The following is an 18,617-nucleotide window of genomic DNA, read 5'->3' as shown; positions in this document are numbered from 1 at the left end:
TGTATATATTTATACAATTTCATATTCTGTATTTTTATTACAGTGTATCTATATTTTTTTCCTTTGGGTAATACTATACATATATTTGAGCACATATTACTTTGTAGCACTATAAGAAGTGTGTATAGGCTGAGCGCTTGCACTACATTTTTTATCGATTTTCCAGCTAAAAAAAATCCCTAGTTTTAGCGTGTTGGCTGCTCATCATATACATTTCTTTGTATTTATCTATTTCAATTTATAATTTTCCTTTTGCGCAATATTGTTGGTGTACATATAATTATATCTACAATTCTCTTTTAAAGCTGATGTTTTATGGCTAATTCACACTAGCGGTTGGGGGTCAGTAAAACTCTGCTGCTGAGCCAAGCTTTTACCTCCCTCAACTTGCTACCCCCTTTAGCTGCAAAGGCGGTGGCCAGTGGTGTACACACTGCGACAGGAACTATATCCCTTGTAGTTTTCAGTGGGCCCTAACATTTGTCAAACAAGACCAATTCAGGTGAATAGAGCCACACTGCAACCCTTTGCTTGTAAGGAGGCGATGCAATGTTTCCTCACCACCTGTCAAGTGCTTTCTAAAGAATAATCTGACCGTGGATCACTGTTTAGAAAGCAAAGCTAGTGTGAATGAACTCATATCTTTTTTATCCTATTTAAATAAAATGTTGTTTTATAAATAAACATTTAATACAGAGCAGATCCATTCTTTCTATGAGATTTATGGGGTTTCTAAAGAGAGCACAGCAGCAAAAGCTGTTTATTTTCCTACTTTCATCCTATGAATTCTCTAGGGTGAGCTAAAAGAAAAGAAAATGAGGGAAATGGGGAGAGGGTGATTATTTACTTCTCTGACTCATGATTGTGTATAAACAATAGCGTGAGCTACTGAGCTCTGTAAACAACAGGCTTCTTTAAGTAAATCAGATAAAGATGAGCTAGAAAGCAAGTGAAAAAGGAGATTGGGTTCCATCTGTAGACTGCATATAAAAAAAACAAATGTTATTATGCAATTTTTCATTTTTACCCTACTAAATTAAGAAAATTCTATGTGTTTTAAATTGTATTCTTTAGTTATGGCCATAATAACTAAATATAGGTAAAAAACACTATACGCCTCCTTTACTGGTTGTAAACCTCTGAAATGAAAAATTAGCAAAGCATATCTTTCTATGTGTATCAGCCTCAATCCAAAGCATATAGTGTGGTACTGATCTGCTAGTCAAACTATAAAATAATGTATGTGGTACACACTGCCCATATTAGTAAGACTAGGTTCTCAGTTTCTCTAAATACTTCATGGAGCATTTTGTAAATACAGTACATCTGGAAAGTATTCACAATGCTTACATTTTTCCACATTTTGCTATGTTACAGCCTTTTTCCAAAATTTATGTAATTCATTATTTTCCTCAAAATTTTCCAAACAATATCCCATAATGACAACATGAACGAAGTTTGTTTGAAATCTTTGCAAATATATTAAAAATAAAAAACGAAAAACATCACATGTACATACGTTTTTACAGCTCAATACTTTGTTGAAGCAACTTTGGCATCAATTACAGGCCAGCCTCAAGTCTTTTTTGAGTATGATGCTACAAACTTGGCACAACGGTTTTTGGGCAGTTTCTCCAATTCTTCTTTGCAGGACCTCTCAAGCTCCACCAGGTTGGATGGGGAGCGTCGGTGCACAGCCATTTTCAGATCTCTTCAGAGATGTTCAATCGGGTTCAAGTCTGGGCTCTGGCTGTGCCACTCAAGGACTTTCACAAAGTTGTCCCGTAGCCACTCCTTTGTTATCTTGGCTGTGTGCTTAGAGTCCTGGTCCTGTTGGAAGATGATCCTTCGCCCCAGTCTGAGGTCCAGAGCGCTCTGGAGCAGGTTTTCATCAAGGATGTCTCTGTCCATTACTGCATAATCTTTCCCTTGATCCCAGTCTCCCAGTTCCTGCCACTGAAAAACATCTCCACAGCATGATGCTGCTACCACCATGCTTCACTGTAGGGATGGTATTGGCAGGTGAAGAGTGCTGCCTGGTTTTCGTCAGACATGACGCTTGCCATTCAACCCAAAGAGTTCAATCTTTGTTTCATCAGACCAGAGAATTTTGGTCTGAGAGCCCTTCAGGTGCCTTTTGGCAAACTCCAGGCAGGCTGTCATGTGCCTTTTACTGAGAAGTGGCTTCCGTCTGGCCACTCTACCATACAGGCTTGATTGATGGAGTGCTGCAGAGATGGTTGTTCTTCTGGAAGGTTCACCTCTCTCCAAAGAGAAACGCTGGAGCTCTATCAGAGTGACCATCAGGTTCTTGGTTACCTCCCTGACTAAGGCCCTTCTCCCCCGATCTCTGAGTTTGGCCAGGCAGCCCACTTTAGGAAGAGTCCTGGTGGTTCCAAACTTCTTCCATTTGCAGATGATGGAGGCCAATGTGCTCACTGGGACCTTCAATGCTGCAGACTTTTTTCTGTACCATTCCCAAGATCTGTGCCTCGATAATATCCTAACTTGGAGGTCCTACAGACAATTCCTTGGACTTCATGGTTTGGTTTGTGCTCTGACACGCACTGTTAACTGTGGGACGGTATAGACCAGGGATCCTCAAACTACGGCCCTCCAGCTGTTGCGGAACTACATATCCCATGAGGCATTGTAAAACTCTGACATTCACAGACATGACTAGGCATGATGGGAATTGTAGTTTCTGAACAACTGGAGATCCATAGTTTGAAGACCCATGGTATAGACAAATGTGTGCCTTTCCAAATCAGGTCCAATCAACTGAATTTACCACAGGTGGACTCCAATCAAGTTGTAGAAACATTTTAAGGATGATCAGTGGAAACAGGATGCACCTGAGCTCAATTTTGAGTGTCACGGCAAAGGCTGTGAATACTTAGGCCCCTTTCACACCGGGGCGGTGCGGCCGTCGGCGGTAAAGCGCCGCTATTTTTTGCGGCGCTTTACCGTCGTTTTAGCGGCGGTCTGCGGGCGCTAGCGGGGTGGTTTTAACCCCCGCTAGCGGTCGAAAAAGGGTTAAAACCGCCCGCATAGCGCCGCTGCAGCGCCGCTGCAGCGGCGGTATTGCCGCGCTGTCCCATTGATTTCAATGGGTAGGAGCGGTTTAGGAGCGGTGAATACACCGCTCCTTCACCGCTCCAAAGATGCGGCTAGCAGGACTTTTTTCACCGTCCTGCCAGCGCATCGCTCCAGTGTGAAAGCCCTCCGGCTTTCACACTGGAGTGAAAGGGGCTGTTTTTTTCAGGCGCTACACAGGCGCTATTTTTAGCGCTGTAACGCCTGAAAACCACCCCAGTGTGAAAGGGGCCTTACTTACATGTGATTTTTTTTGTTTTTTATTTTCAACAAATTTGCAAAGATTTCAAACAAACTTCTTTCACATTGTTATTATGGGGTATTGTTTGCAGAATTTGGAGGAAAATAATGAATTTAACCCATTTTGGACTAAGACTGTAACATTACAAAATGTGGAAAACGTGAAGCGCTGTGAATACTTTCCGGATGCACTGTACCTGCAAGCAGAACCATTGGATAGGTACTGCCTTTGATAGGGTGATAATGCTTTTCCTGTAGTGAAATCACTACAATGGTGTCACCTTTGCTGCTGCTGTATGTAAATTGCATTTTGTTCAGGATATTTAAAATTCCAATGTGCCTTGAAAATGTCTGTTTAACCCTTTAAAAAGAGAAAGCTAAAGGCTTTATATGAACTTTAAGAAGCAACTAAGCAGTTTAGCCAACAAGATTAAATATGCCTGCTGTGCATTTCCATGTGTTACTTTTAGAAGATGCTGAACTGGGCTTGGGCAAATCTCCAAATAGTGATCAATATATCAGTATGAGGACCGAATTGTTAGTACTGACAATCCAGGCTGTCCCATCAGGCATTTCATCAAAGTGCTATTGATCATCCTTATTTATTTGATCAGGCTGCATTCAATTTCTAGCAACTGCACTGAAGGCTAATATAACGCAGGGTATTAGTGTAAGCCTGTTTCTTAGTATAGCCCACAGTGGATTGGCTTTGCTTCTTATGCAGTCTGCTGCATTGCTTTAGGTATACATGATTTTGGGGACGTTTTTAATGATGTTTTATTTTATATTACTGTAATGGCCATACTTTAACAGTTCCAGGTGCTCTATGAATATGTCCAATGGATGTATCGTTCGCATATATTGCAATACAATACATAATTACGGCAAGACCTGCAAATGTCAACATTCTAGAAGACTGCCATAGGATTGTCTACATTGAAACATGTGCCATCCTGGCAATATTATTTCCATTTGTATGTTTATCATGCAAAGCAGTCATGCTCCTGCTAGGTCTACAGTGGTCTAATATGTACAGTAAACAGGCCACATATGGCTATTACAAATTTGTTGTTGACTTTCTCTTGGGCTTTGTCTGCCCTGAATAGACTGTTGCACAGAACTTCTCTGTAGGCAGGAGGAGGCAGAGTTGCTGTCTAGACATAGCTACGCACTGGCAATTCAGTTCCAAGATTACCCTATAGCTCCAATGTCTGCTTCCAGTTAGCTGGCTTAATAGAAGATGTAGTGGCTGACCCACTGATTCTCTAGTCTGTCATTTTTTTGACAGCACAACTGCATATTTAATATTTGCCCCCTGTATCACTGGCTACTTTATGATATGTGATTGCTAATGTGATAATATCTAAACTGATTTCATGAAATAATAGATTATGAGGATGAAGGCATATCAACAGTCAAGAGCTCCATAAAAAGACTATTATTTGACAAATTCTATACAATCGTAATCATAGAAGACACATTTGAGTTAGTAAGGTATGCAATCAGGGTCCTCTTTAATATTGATTGGACCCTGGGCAAAATTTTTCTTGATCCCCCCCCATGGAGTTTTGCTCTTCACCTGCTCTGAGACATACAATAATTAGCAGCTAGACTCAAAATCTGTTTACTGAATCAGATTAGGTGGCTATTGCAATTGGTTGCCAGAGGTTACAGTGCATCATTACCGATCAGTGACTGGTTGCTAGAGGTTACAGCACACCTTACGGCTCACTGATTAGTTGCTAGAGGTTACAGCACATGATTTCTGCTTGTTGATTAGTTGCTAGAGATTACTGTGGATATGACATCAGGGGGGCATTATATACATATCAATGCTGCCAGTCGCCCCTATTTACATATGAATTCAACTGCTATTTACATATGAATGCCGGTAATTTACATGTAAACTCAGGGTCTGCAGCTGAGTCATCTGTACACAACAATAGGGCAGAGCTGGACAGCATTAGTAGCAACACTTCACACTGAGATATTGGGACACATCACAGGACTAAAACCTCAAGGGACGAGGGAATTTAAACCAGGACAGTTGGCAAGTATGAACCATAACAATGACAGGGCCCAGGGCAACTGCCCCTTTTGCCCTGCCTTAAAAACGATCCTGTATGCAATGCATGATGATCATTCTTCCATTTTGCAGTGTTATTGATGCAGTTGCTATCTTATTATATATTTAACTCAACAATAAGCTGGGCGCATATTTGTTTTATTTTGTCATACTGTGAACAGTCAACTCATGCCCACCACTATAAAAGCAGAGGGGTTGATTTACTAAAACTGGAGCATGCAAAATCTGGGGCAGCTCTGCATAGTAACCAATCAGCTTCCACGCTTTTTTGCCAAAGCTTAACTGAACAAGCTGAAGTTAGAAGCTGATTGGCTATCATGCACAGCTGCACCAGATTTTGTACTCTCACGCTTTATACATGGGCTGAATTCCAAACAAATGTTCTTTCCAAAATCAGAAATGTTGTGTTTTGTGATCCTATGGTGCGACCGTAAATTTTGAAATTCCACCAACCAAGCCTTCAATTTCACCTCATGTTGCTACAGAAAATAATTTTTCGTGGCCAGGAATCTTCTTTTCTTTCTGGGAATTTTCTTTTCTTTCAGGGAATTTTATTTTCTTGTGCTCATGCGCATTTATTTTTCGATTATATTTCTCCCACACAGTGGTGTGAACTGCCTTGTCTATATGTTGGGACTATGGTGTCTTCGGGCATGTGCCCAACACATATGTTTATGTGCTCGCAAACTGCATTTTGGCAATGTATGTTTCTGTGTTCACTGATGCATATTACTGTGCCTTATTAACATTGGGAACAGTGGAAATGGGGTAATTGGTACTGTTTTAAAGAAAGCATGCATGTTTGCATGTCACTATTGAATTTAGCTTGAAGCAGATCTCCAGGCATTCTTTGTCAGATATTATAGCTCTACTTTCAGCCACTGCAAATATGAGAGTTGGAGCCTCCAGACTCGAAAGCTTTAATGATGTTTATACACCGCTCACTCCCCTTGGCTATTCATGGAATGCCCAGCATGTCTCAAAAAAAAGTTGGGACAGTGTTATGCTTAACACAGTGTAGCCCTTTACGCCCCTGTTTTAACCACACACCATAAACTTCTGGAAACTGAGGAAACCGGTTGCTGGAGCTTTGGGAGAAGAATGTTCTTTATCATATTTTTTGCTTGAAGGTGTGCTAAATATTTTCAATTGGTGAAAGTTCTGGACTATAGGCAGGCCACTTAAGCACCCGGACTCTTCTACTACAAAGGCATGCTGGTGTCATAGATGCCATAGAGTGCCTTCCCTAAAAAAGATGTCATCTGGATGGGAGCATATGCTGTTCTAAAACCTGAATATATTTTTTAGCATTGGTGGTGCTTTTCCAGATGTGCAAGCTGCTTATTCCATATGCACTAATGTACCCCCACACCATCAGAGGTGCAGGCCTTTAAACTGAGGGCTAATAACAAGCCAAAATATCCCTCTCTTGTAGTCCGGAGGATGTGGCACCCATACTAAATTTGTATTCGTCTGACCACAGGACCATTTTAAATGAGCTTTGCCTCAGAGAAGATGGTGGCCTTTCTGGATCATGTTCAGATATAGTTTATTCTTTGCAAGATAGAACTTTACCTTGTATTTTAAGATGGCATGGCAAATTGTTTTCACAGACAGAGATTTTTGGAAGTATTCCTGAGATCATGCAGGAATGTCCGATCATAAATCATGCATGTTTGCATGTCACTATTGAATTTAGCTTGAAGCAGATCTCCAGGCAATTTTTTTTTTTCTAATTTCAAGTGTGTAAACAATTGTTACCATTGCTGAGATGTATCTCATGACTGTTTGGCAGCTCTCTCCTTTATTATTACTATTTTTCTCTATGTCAGATATTATAGCTCTAGAGGTACTTTCCGCCACTGCAAATATGAGAGTTGGAGCCTCCAGACTCGAAAGCTTTAACGATGTTTACACACCCCCCACTCACCTTGGCTATTCACGGAATGCCCACCATGTCTCAAAAAAAAAGTTGGGACAGGGCTATGCTTAATACAGTGTAGCCCTCTACACCCCACGTTTAACCACACACCATAAACTTGTGGAAACTGAGGAGACCGGTTGCTGGAGCTTTGGGAGAAGAATTTTCTATTCTTGCCTAGGTCTTCTTTATTATATTTTTTGCTTGAAGGTGTGCTAAATATTTTCAATTGGTGAAAGTTCTGGATTATAGGCAGGCCACTTAAGCACCTGGACTCTTCTACTACAAAGGCATGCTGTTGTCATAGATGGAGCATTCGGTTTAGCATTGTCCTCATGAAATATGCAGGGCCTTCCCTAAAAAAAGATGTCATCTGGATGGGAGCATATGGTGCTCTAAAACCTGAATATATTTTTTAGCATTGGTGGTGCTTTTCCAGATGTGCAAGCTGCTTATTCCATATGCACTAATGCACCCCTACACCATCGGAGGTGCAGGCCTTTGAACCCAGCACTGATAACAAGCCAAAAGATCCCTCTCCTGTAGGCTTTGCCTCAGAGAAGATGGTGACGTTTCTGGATCATGTTCAGATATAGTTTCTTCTTTGCATGATAGAGCTTTACCTTGCATTTTAAGATGGGACGGCAAACCGTTTTCACAGACAGAGATTTTGGAAGCATTCCTGAGCTCATGCAGGAATGTCCGATCATGAATCACAGAATCATGCCTGTTTTTAATGCAGTGCCTTCTGAGGACCCAAAGATCACAGGCATTCAACATTGCGTTTTGGCCTTGTCTCTTGTGCACAGAGATTTCTCCAGATTCTCATAATCTTTTGATATTATATACTGTAAATGATGATATATTTAAAGTCTTTGCAATCATATGTTGAAGAACATTGTTCTGAAGTTGTTCCACCACTTTTAGATGCAGCTTTTAACATATTTGTGAACCTCTGTCCATCCTTACTTCTGAGACACTCTGACTCTCTAAGATGCTCTTTTTTATGCCCAATCATGTTACTATACTGACCTGTTACCAATGAACCTAATATGTTGTGCTCTGGAAATGTTATATATAGGCAAATCCTATCCTCATATTGATTAGTGGTTGCAATAATTACTGCAGTAGGGAACAGACACAAAAAGACACACTCAGCATCTTTCCAAAATAACTGTTTTGTTTTATTTGATGCAATTGAAGGTTTTTATACACATTATTATGTAGGTATCACATTAATATTACAATTGTACTTTTATGGTAACAAGGGGCGTAACATAGGAAGGCCAATTCTAATCATGACTCAAAAGATTGAAAACATGTAATGCAGAGATATGCAATTAGAGGACCTCCAGCTGTTGCAAAACTACAAGTCCCATCATACCTCTGCTCTGGATGTCATGCTTGTGGTTGTCGGAGTCTTGCTATGCCTCATGGGAGTTGTAGTTCTGCAACAGCTGGAAGTCCGCTAATTGCATATCCCTGATGTAATGAAAACATAATTAGTGCCGTGTGCACAATGAGACTAACCATACAAAAATAGAATACCGTTTTATACAGCATTTACACATTTCATTTAGTTTCAAATTGTTCTTTCAGCAACATATATTTTGCTAATTTCTTGAAAGGCAGGCATTCTCAACCAGGGTTCTCTGAAACCCTAGGGTTCCTCCAGAGGTTGCTAGGGGTTCCCTGAGCTGTGGCTAGTTGACCTTCCATCTGAAGGTACCTTCATAGGTTCCAGGTCAATTGCCACTTGGCAGAGCCAGTGACATAATACCAAAGATCGTTTCAGCTAATTGTAAGGGTGGCATTCTAACCAGCACTGTAAGGGGTCATTCCTTCCACTGACCACCAATATAAGAGGCATTTTCTGTATGGTCCATGATTGACTCTTAGCAGGGGTTCCCGGACACCTCAAAATTATTGAAAGAGTTCCTCTTGTGTACAAAAGGTTGAGAAAAGCTGCTTTATGGTCAAAATCCATATTGCATATAAATATGTTACAGTTCAATTCAATTTCTGCAAATAGTGTTTCAAGTTTTTTTTTTGGAGCTGAAGTTTCCACTGCAAAATTTGAGAATGGATTACTCCACAGTGCCTGCAGCAACATGGGTCAGTTAGGGCTTTTTTTTTTTTAAAGTTTATTTAATAATATTGAGAATAAATAAATATTTGAATGTCCTGACCACCATTGTTCTTGAGCCTCGGTTCACATATTTGCGGCAAATGCAGCAAATTCTGTGCATTTCCGCACCACATTGAAATCACACGGCGTTCATGCGATCTGCTGTGGGTGTCAATGTTAAATAAATGACTCCCCAAAACAGCACGCTAAACCCAGTGCAATTGCCTGAATCGGATTGCATGGGCGTGAACACCCATGCAATCTGATTCCGGTGGGGCACAAAAAAAAGGTTCCTGCACTGTTTTGTGCAGATGAGGTGCAGTTTGAGCCATGCAAAACAAATGGCTCAAATCGCACCGCACGAACATCGCATGAGATTTGCACAGGAATGCTGTGTGATTCCTGTGTGAATCACATGCAATGTTTTGCATCGTGGCTATGTGAACCTAGGCTTAGGTCCCTTTCACACAGAAGGCTATTCTGCCGCGGTTTAGCATGTTTATTTTTTTCTGTGAAATTCAAGACTCCAGGCAGAGCGATCAGCTGCATTTGTATAGTGCAATCACCTGCGTTTATGTGCGTTTCTGTGCAGTTGCATTCAGCTGCAGTTATCTAATATAGTCATTCCCATAGCAACCCTTTTTTTTTATTTATTTTTTTGGTCCCTTGTATCCCTTCTCACGCTGCTATCTGCAGTTGACACAAAAGACTGCGATTACCTGCGGTTATATGTATATAGCTGCGCTACATCACACCTGGATGCATTCAATTCTATTTTTTTCTATTCGCACCGAACCGCATGTAACGAAATCGCAGCTAAACGCTGTGTGTGAATGGGGCCATAGGAAAGCATTGTGTGCTTTTAGCTGCGGTAGAAAACTAGAAAATCCGCAGCTAAAAGTACCTTTCTATCCGTCCGTGTGAAAGGGGCCTTAAACTTCAGAAATTCAAGCGGGAATTTTCTTTGTTTAAAGTGGTTGTAAACCCTTACAAACCACTTTGACCTACAGGTAAGCCTAGATTAAGGCTTACCTGTAGGTCCAAGCAATATCTCCTAAACCTATATGGTTTAGGAGATATTTGCCCGAAAACGGGCACCGCTGTCTACGGCGCATGCGCCGTAGACAGCGGCGCGCAGGCGCACTGAACGCGACAGTTCCAAGAATGGAGCTGCCGCATTTGTCGACTCCCGTGCGCATGCGCGGGAGTGACGTCATCGCGGCTTCGCCGAATGACAGCGGCGGAGCTGCGAGACGCCACCAGCAAGATGGATGCGGCGGACTACAGGGGACAGCGCGACTTCGCTGGCTCCTGTGTCAGGTAAGTGACACATAATGGGCTACTATGCGGTGCATAGTAGTCCATTATGCTTTACCTTTGCAGGGAAAAAAAGAGGAAGTAAACTCATCAGGGTTTACTTCCTCTTTAAATGTAATGACATTACTCTCTGGAAACACATTCAAATTATTTGCATGATTAGGTCACTGCGTCCTTGCTGTACCTGATTTATCATGAATCAAAACACTACAGTTATTAAGTACAATATTTAATTTGATCACTAAGCGATCTTTAAATAATGACTGCAGTGCAAGACTTGTATGTCTGTAATTAGGATAATGATTTAAAGAAGTAACTTACCTTGTTGTCGAATAAACAGCTCAGGCCTGTTCTACTTTTGTAAATGCAGAGCGCATCCTGCGTAGGCTAGAGCGTCTCTCTCAGGGTGGATGCTGTGAACAGTGTGATTCACGCCTCTGAATCATCTCATGTCCTCGGGGATTTGAGCAAAGGCTTCTGATTTGCACATCGACTTTAGAAAAAGAGTTTGATGCTTAGCACAGGGTATTAGTCTCCTCTATGGTCCTGAAATGTTTGTTACTACATAAATATTTGATGGAGTTTTATATTTGTATGTTATATATGCTGTAAAATCTACATAAAAATGGAATGCAATGATTTGCAAATTTCATAAAACTATATTGCCCCAGCATTGCTCACATTAAAAGCATGTCCTGACCATCTGTTATAGGTGGCCTCCCCTTCTGGTAAGGTGGATTTATATACACTAATGCCGCATACACACGATCAGACTATCTGGCGGACAACCCAGCAGCAGAGGTCCGCCGGACTTTCCGAACGAGCGGACCTGCCCACATGGGACAATCCGCCGGACTATGGCGGGAGTCTGCCGGACTTTTGAAATGAACGGACTTGCCCACACACAGAGTAAAGTCTGGCTCCAGGTAGATGGAACTAGCGATGGAAGTCAATGTCGTCGCCTCCATCGGCGAGATTGACACCTCACGAGCCCCCTCACCTGGTATGGATTTAAAGGGGAACACCCACACCGAAAAAAACGGTGTGGGGGTCCCCCCAAAGTCCATACCAGATCCTTATCCGAGCACACAGCCGGTCAGTAAAGGGGGTGGGGACGAGCGAGCGCCCCCCCCCGAGCCATACCAGGCCACGTGCCCTCAACATGGGGGGGGTGCTTTGGGGAAGGGGGGCCCTGTGGCTCCCCACCCCAAAAGCACCTTGTCCCCATGTTGATGAGGACAAGGGCCTCTTCCTGACAACCCTGGCCGTTGGTTGTCGGGGTCTGCGGGCGGGGGGCTTATCAGAATCTGGGAACCCCCTTTAATAAGGGGGCCCCCAGATTCCGGCCCCTACACTATGTGAATGAGTATGAGGTACGATGTACCCCTACCCATTCACCTGGGGAAAAAAGTGTACATAAAAAAAACACGACACAGGTTTTTAAAGTTCTTTATTAGACAGCTCCGGGGGTCTTCTTCCGTCTTCGGGGGTCTTCTCGCCAGACTATCCTCCGCTATCTTCTGCTCTTTTGCTAGCTCTTTTAGTAGTGGAGGAGCCCGGCTTTCTCCTTCGTCACCGCCGTCGTCCAGGGGTCTTCTTTCGACTTCAGGGGTCTTCTTCCGACTTCGGGGGTCTTGTCCCACTCTTCGGTTCTTCTTGACAGGCCTCCACTTTCTTCTTCCAGCTCTTTTACTAGCGTTGGCCCAGTCTTGTTGCTGTCACTGCCGCCTTCTGCTTCTTCTTCCGATGTTGACACAACGCTCTCTCTAGCCATAATGGCAGGGACACGTTGTGCGGCGACTTATATAGGGATAAGGGGCGGGGTCACCAGGTTATGTCACATGGTGACCCCACCCCTTATGATGTTACAGTCCCAGCATCCTCTGGCGACAGCGACAAGACCGGGCCAACACTAGTAAAAAAAGCTGGAAGAAAAAAGCGGAGGCCCATCAAGAAGAACTGAAAGGCGGAGAAGACCCCCGAAGTCAGAAGAAGACCCCCGCAGCCGGAAGAAGACCCCTGGATAACGGCGGTGACGGCGGGCTCCCGGATTCTGATAAACCCCCCCGCCCGCAGACCCCAACAACCAACGGCCAGGGTTGTTGGGAAGAGGCCCTTGTCCTCATCAACATGGGGACAAGGTGCTTTTGGGGTGGGGGGGCCGCAGGGCCCCCCTTCCCCCAAAGCACCCCCCATGTTGAGGGCACACGGCCTGGCATGGCTCGGGGGGGGGCGCTCGCTCATCCCCACCCCCTTTCCTGACCGGCCGTGCTCGGATAAGGGTTTGGTATAGGCTTTGGGGGGACCCCCACGCCGTTTTTTTCGGCATAGGGGTTCCCCTTTAAATCCCTACCAGGTGACGGGGCTCGCGAGGTGTCACTCTCGCTGATGAAGTTGGCAACATTGACTTCCTTTGATCGTTCCATCTGCCTGGAGCCACGTTCTTCGGACTTCGTGTGTGGGCAAGCCCATTCATTTCAAAAGTCCGGCGGACTAGCACACAGACGGGCACATTTTGAAGACTTCTTTCTAAAGGCCCGTACACACGATCGGACTTCTTGACAACAAACATGCAAATTAGCTGTTTTGGAGCAACATCCGACCGTGTGTACGCTCCATTGGACAAACTTTTTTGGTTTTCATCTGACTTTTGTTGGCTGTGCAAACAGACAAACTTTTTGACAACATAAGTTCGATGGAGCAAAGTCCGATCGCGTGCACACAAAACCATCAGACTTTTGTACAAAGTACAAACACACATGCTCAGAACCAATGCAAAAGATCAGACAATACAGAAGTTGACCAAAGGTGGCGCTGGAGTAATTGAACATCCTCTTTTGAAGTGTCGTCAGTACGTTGAAACGTCACTATATTCGTGTTTGTTGCCTAAAAGGTCCAATCGTGTGTATGCAATACAAACTTATGGCCAACGGCCTTTGTACAAAATTCCACGGGAAAGTTTGTACAAAATTCGATCGTGTGTATGAGGCTTAAGTCCGCCGGAGCCCACACACGGGAACAAAAAGTCTGCCACACATGGGTGGATTGACCAAGTTCGCCAGATAATCCGATCATGTGCACGCGGCATTAAGGCCCATATACACAATCAGACTTTTTGACAACAAACATGCAAATTAGCTGTTTTGGAGCAACATCCGATCGTGTGTACGCTCCATCGGACAAACTTTTTTGGTTTTCATCTGACTTTTGTTGGCTGTGCGAACGGACAAACTTTCTGGCAACAAAAGTCCGATGGAGCAAAGTCTGATCGTGTGTACAGAAAACCATAGGACTTTTGTACAAAGTACAAACAGGCATGCTCAGAACCAATGCAAAAGATCAGACAACAATACAGAAGTTGACCAAAAGTGGCGGTAAAGAGCAGAAAAACCACATGATTTGGTGAAAGTTGTCTGAAAAAGTCCTGCTGTGTGTATGCAATACAAGTTCAGGGCCGACGCCCTTTGTACAAAAATCCAAGGGAAAGTTTGTACAAAGTCCTATCGTGTGTATGAGGCTTAAGTGGTGTTTGGGTGAAATGTTTTCTTGTTTCTCTTGAGTGGAAGAATCATTTAAGAGGAGTTATCATGTTACTGGATTATTATCGTTTTACACATTTTGTTGTGGTGGACTGTTCCATACTCCCTTTTTCTGGAATCTTTTACATGGACTTTTCATTTGTGCTTTAATATTTATATATTATTGTTTGTTTTTAAAGTGTTGCACATATTTATGAAATTGTGATTTTTTTTTTTGATCAGTATTAAGACATGTGGTGGTAGCTGCTATTCTTTATATATTCATTATATATTGTTTCACATAATATTGTTTTATATATTGTTTCACATATTATTTCTTTCAAGTGCAGAGTTTCTCCCCTTATATACATTAAAGTGAAGCTTTACCTGAATTATTAAACTCTTGGGCAACTGCGCTTGGAAAGTGTTTTGCCTTTAGTAAATCAACCCCATTGTGTTTGTCTATTGTTGTGACTCACATTTTATGGCAAATTATTGCAGAAAACCAGCTAATTCCAAGGTATTCACATACTTTTTCTTGCTACTGTATATATTCAGTATATTATGCACTAAATGTTGATTTGGCCACCCAAGAGAAGCAAAGTCTTGATGACGCATCATCTTAATATATAATTACTGTTGCTATTTGTCACCAGGTTTTTCTTTAGTTTTACAGTTGTAATACATTTACTGTACCAGCTTACAATAAGGATATTAGGAATGGTTACAATTTGTTATAGTTGTTTCTTATAGTTTAGCTTTTGTCCATTTTCCTAAACAATAATTATTAACAAAGATGAGAGGGATGTGAATAGGGTACTACTGAAACAGGCAGTGCATGGCTGCGGGGGATGAAAATTCTAAATTTATACAGAGTGGGAAGGAAAAACTCGGAATTTCTCAGAAATGCCCTGTAATTCCCAGTGTGGTTTGAGGTTAGCTAAGACCACTGACATTCTCAGGGACTCTGGCCAACTTTGCTTCCTAGTTCAGTATGTGTTATTAGTATACTTGAAAAAGATCAATCTGTACATTTATTTTTTGTAGCATTGTACCTGGAAAGTTATTCCATACTATTTCTGTTATTTCTAAGTAGAGGGATCTAGAAGGTCCTTTTTTCGGGATATAATTGTCCATTCCATTCTGAAATGACTTTTCCAATTACAACTTGAACACTTTGCACCCTGTAAAATTTTCATTCCTGTTTGCTGATGTATACAATTAGTCCTATTGTTTGGCATTATAATATATCTTTTATACATGGATTGTGATTATGATACATTTTGTAATGTTTCATTTATGGGTACATTCTCATTGAGGGAACACAGCCTACCTGAACATTTTATTTTTATTTAGGCATATCTGTAGAACACCAGTCTACCACTCCCCTTTTTTCTTGACCCATTTTATTTGACATATTTCAAAACATTTTCATTGCAGATCACTTGTGTTAAGAGAAGGTTGTAAAGGGTCCCTTGCCGTGATGCGTGCCCCCAGGGGCGCGCATCTGCTTGTTGTCCTAAAAGGCGCCATATGACGTCCGGTCAGGATAACACAACCACTTTCCCAAAGTAATTTGGCTATATGGTGGGCGGCAAGTGGTTAAACTTCTCCACAACTTTATCCCTGACCTGTCTGGTGTGTTTCTTCGCCTTCATGATGCTGTTTGTTCTCTAAGGTTCTCCAATAAACCTCTAAGGCAGGTATATGCAATTAGCGGACCTCCAGCTGTTGCAAAACTACAAGTCCCGTCATGCCTATGCCTCTGGGTGTCATGCTTGTGGCTGTCAGAGTCCTGCTATGCCTCATGGGACTTGTAGTTTTGCAACAGCTGGAGGTCCACTAATTGCATATCCCTGCTCTAAGACCCCTTTCACACCACACTGCCCATTGTGTCGGCGGTAAAACCGCCAGATTTGCGGCGCATTTCGGCCGCTAGCGGGGCGCTTTTACCCCCGCTAGCGGCCGAGAAAGGGTTAAAACCGCCAGCAATACACCGCAATAGCAGCGTTTGCCAGCAGTATTACAGTGCTGCCCCATTGGTTTCAATGGGGAGCAGCGGTGGAGGAGTAGTAAACACAGCCCTCTTCACCGCTCCAAAGAAGCTGTTGGCAGGACTTTTCCCTAAAGTCCTGCCAGCGCACCGCTGTAGTGTGAAAGCCCTCGGGCTTTCACACTACACACAATGGTGCAGCTTCTTTAGGGCGGATTGCAGGCACTATTTCTAACGCTATAGCGCCTGCAAAATGCCCTGGTGTGAAAGGGGTCTAAGGGCTTCACATAGCAGCTGTATTTATACTGAGATTAAATTACACACAGTGGACTCTATTTACTAATTAGGTGACTTCTGAAGGCAATTGTTACCACAAGATTTTAGTTAGGGGTATCGGAGTAAAGGGGGCTGAATACAAATACACATCAAATTTTTACATATTTAATTGTAAAAAAAATTGAAAAACATCTATCATTTTCCTTCTACTTAACAATTATGTGCCACTTTGTGTTGGTTTATCACATAAAATCCCAATAAAATAAATTTATGTTTTTGGTTGTAACATGACAAAATGTGGAAAATTTTAAGAGGTATGAATACTTTTTCAAGGCACTGTATCGGTCCTTTTATTGTGACGTGCTCTTAATGTTGCTCACATGGTGCAATAAATACTACACTATAGTATATGCGTTGGCTCTGGGGTGAGCTTTATTTGTTGCAGTATGGTGTGGACCTGAGGAAGGGCACCCAAGCAGGCACGCTCCGGAGCTGCGGCTCTGTGTGTCCAGTCACACATGGAGCCACGGCTCGGCCATGCGCCCTCCGTCTCCTGATTGGCTCACTGGCTGTGATTGATAGCAGTGGGAGCCAATTGCTCCCACTGCTGCCCAAAGCCAATCAGGGGTGCGAGTCCCTGGAGAAGCAAGGCTCTTGTGGACATCGATGGATCGAGGGGGGGCTCAGGTAAGTATGGGGGGGGGGCTGAAGAGACTGCTGCACACAGTATGTTTTTTACCTTCATGCATGCATGCCTTTACAACCACTTCTAGTTTTGACAAAAATTGAAAGCTGATTTATGCAGAAACCTGGAGTGAAGAAAAGGTGCACAGCTTCTGGAGTTTGTAGTGTGCAGGCGCTAAGACAGGAAGAACTTGATGGGTAGCAGATTGGCGGGAGAGTGGCAGGACGTCTCCTAGAAAATGCTCTTCTACCAGTGCTGAGCTTCTCTGCGGTATTGTTTAGATCAGGGGTGTCAAACTGGCGGCCCTCCAGCTGTTGCTGAACTACAAGTCCCATCATACCTCTGCCTGTGGGAGCTGTGCTTGTAACTGTCAGCCTTGCAATGCCTCAAAGGGCTTGCAGTTTTGTAACAGCTGGAGGGCTGCCTGTTTGACATCTGTGGTTTCGATCATTAGACTCTCTCCTTCAAGTCCTTGCAGCTCTCCAGACAGACATCTGTCACACGCTTTTCTGAGCCTGTCAGCTTTCTTGGTGAGGATGCTGCCATGAGGATGCTGCCAGGCTTGGAGAAGCAAGCCGACAATGAAAACATTGAGGGCCGGATAGAGACAGCCAAAGGGCCAGATGTGGCCCTGGGGCTGCAATTTGCCCAGATCTTTATTGGAGGTCCATTCATGGTCTCACTGTAAGTAGGTGTGTAGCAACATTCTCTTGCTTACTCCTAAGATGGACTATACTTATGAGATTGTAGTGTGCATAGAGTAGTCACAGGACCACAAATAATGCATACTGTTTGTTTCAAATAAGTGGAAGTGAGGGGGAAAAGGGGAAGTTCTGGAGCTCACAGAGGATGTTACAATGAGGCAGAAAAACACAGTAAGAAACAATTTTGTGGAAAAATAGATTACAGGGCCATTAAAGGACCCAGTCACAGGGGCGGGGGGGTTCAGTTTGCTCCACGTGTCATATTGGGAAACATATATCTAAACCAGCCTTTCTCAACCTTTTCAACACAGAGGAACCCTTGAAATACTTCCCCGGGGAACCCATGCTAAAAATTAGAAATTTACAACTCATGATACATTAGTGTGATGGTCAGTAGGAAGAATGCTCCTTACACTTGTGGTCATTGGGAAGAATTGCCTCCTTACAGAGAGCTAAAAAGATCAGTGGTGTCAGTGCGAACTTATCTGAGAGGCACAAATTGCCCAATCCTGAAGGAACCCCTAGCAACCTTTGGAGGACAGAACCCTGGTTGAGAATCACTGATCTAAACTGATAATAATGGGATGCTGGTAAAAGACGACCCTCATGGAGCTAATCGCATGTATCAAAGGGGGCCAAATAGTGGATGTGTA

At 43.0% G+C, this 18,617-nt stretch overlaps 1 protein-coding gene across 21 annotated transcripts in view; it reads left to right on the top strand.

Moving 5' to 3' along the window:
* Positions 1 to 18,617, top strand: part of MAP2 (microtubule associated protein 2) — a 325,226-nt gene that overhangs the window by 15,671 nt on the left and 290,938 nt on the right. The window lies entirely within an intron of this gene.

Source organism: Lithobates pipiens, unplaced genomic scaffold (genome assembly GCF_037356315.1).
Source record: "Lithobates pipiens isolate NorthernLeopardFrog02 unplaced genomic scaffold, aLitPip1_a1.2 Scaffold_22, whole genome shotgun sequence".
NCBI lineage: Eukaryota > Metazoa > Chordata > Amphibia > Anura > Ranidae > Lithobates > Lithobates pipiens.
The sequence above is the reverse complement of the archived record's forward strand: the minus strand, read 5'-3'. Positions and strand labels throughout refer to the sequence as shown.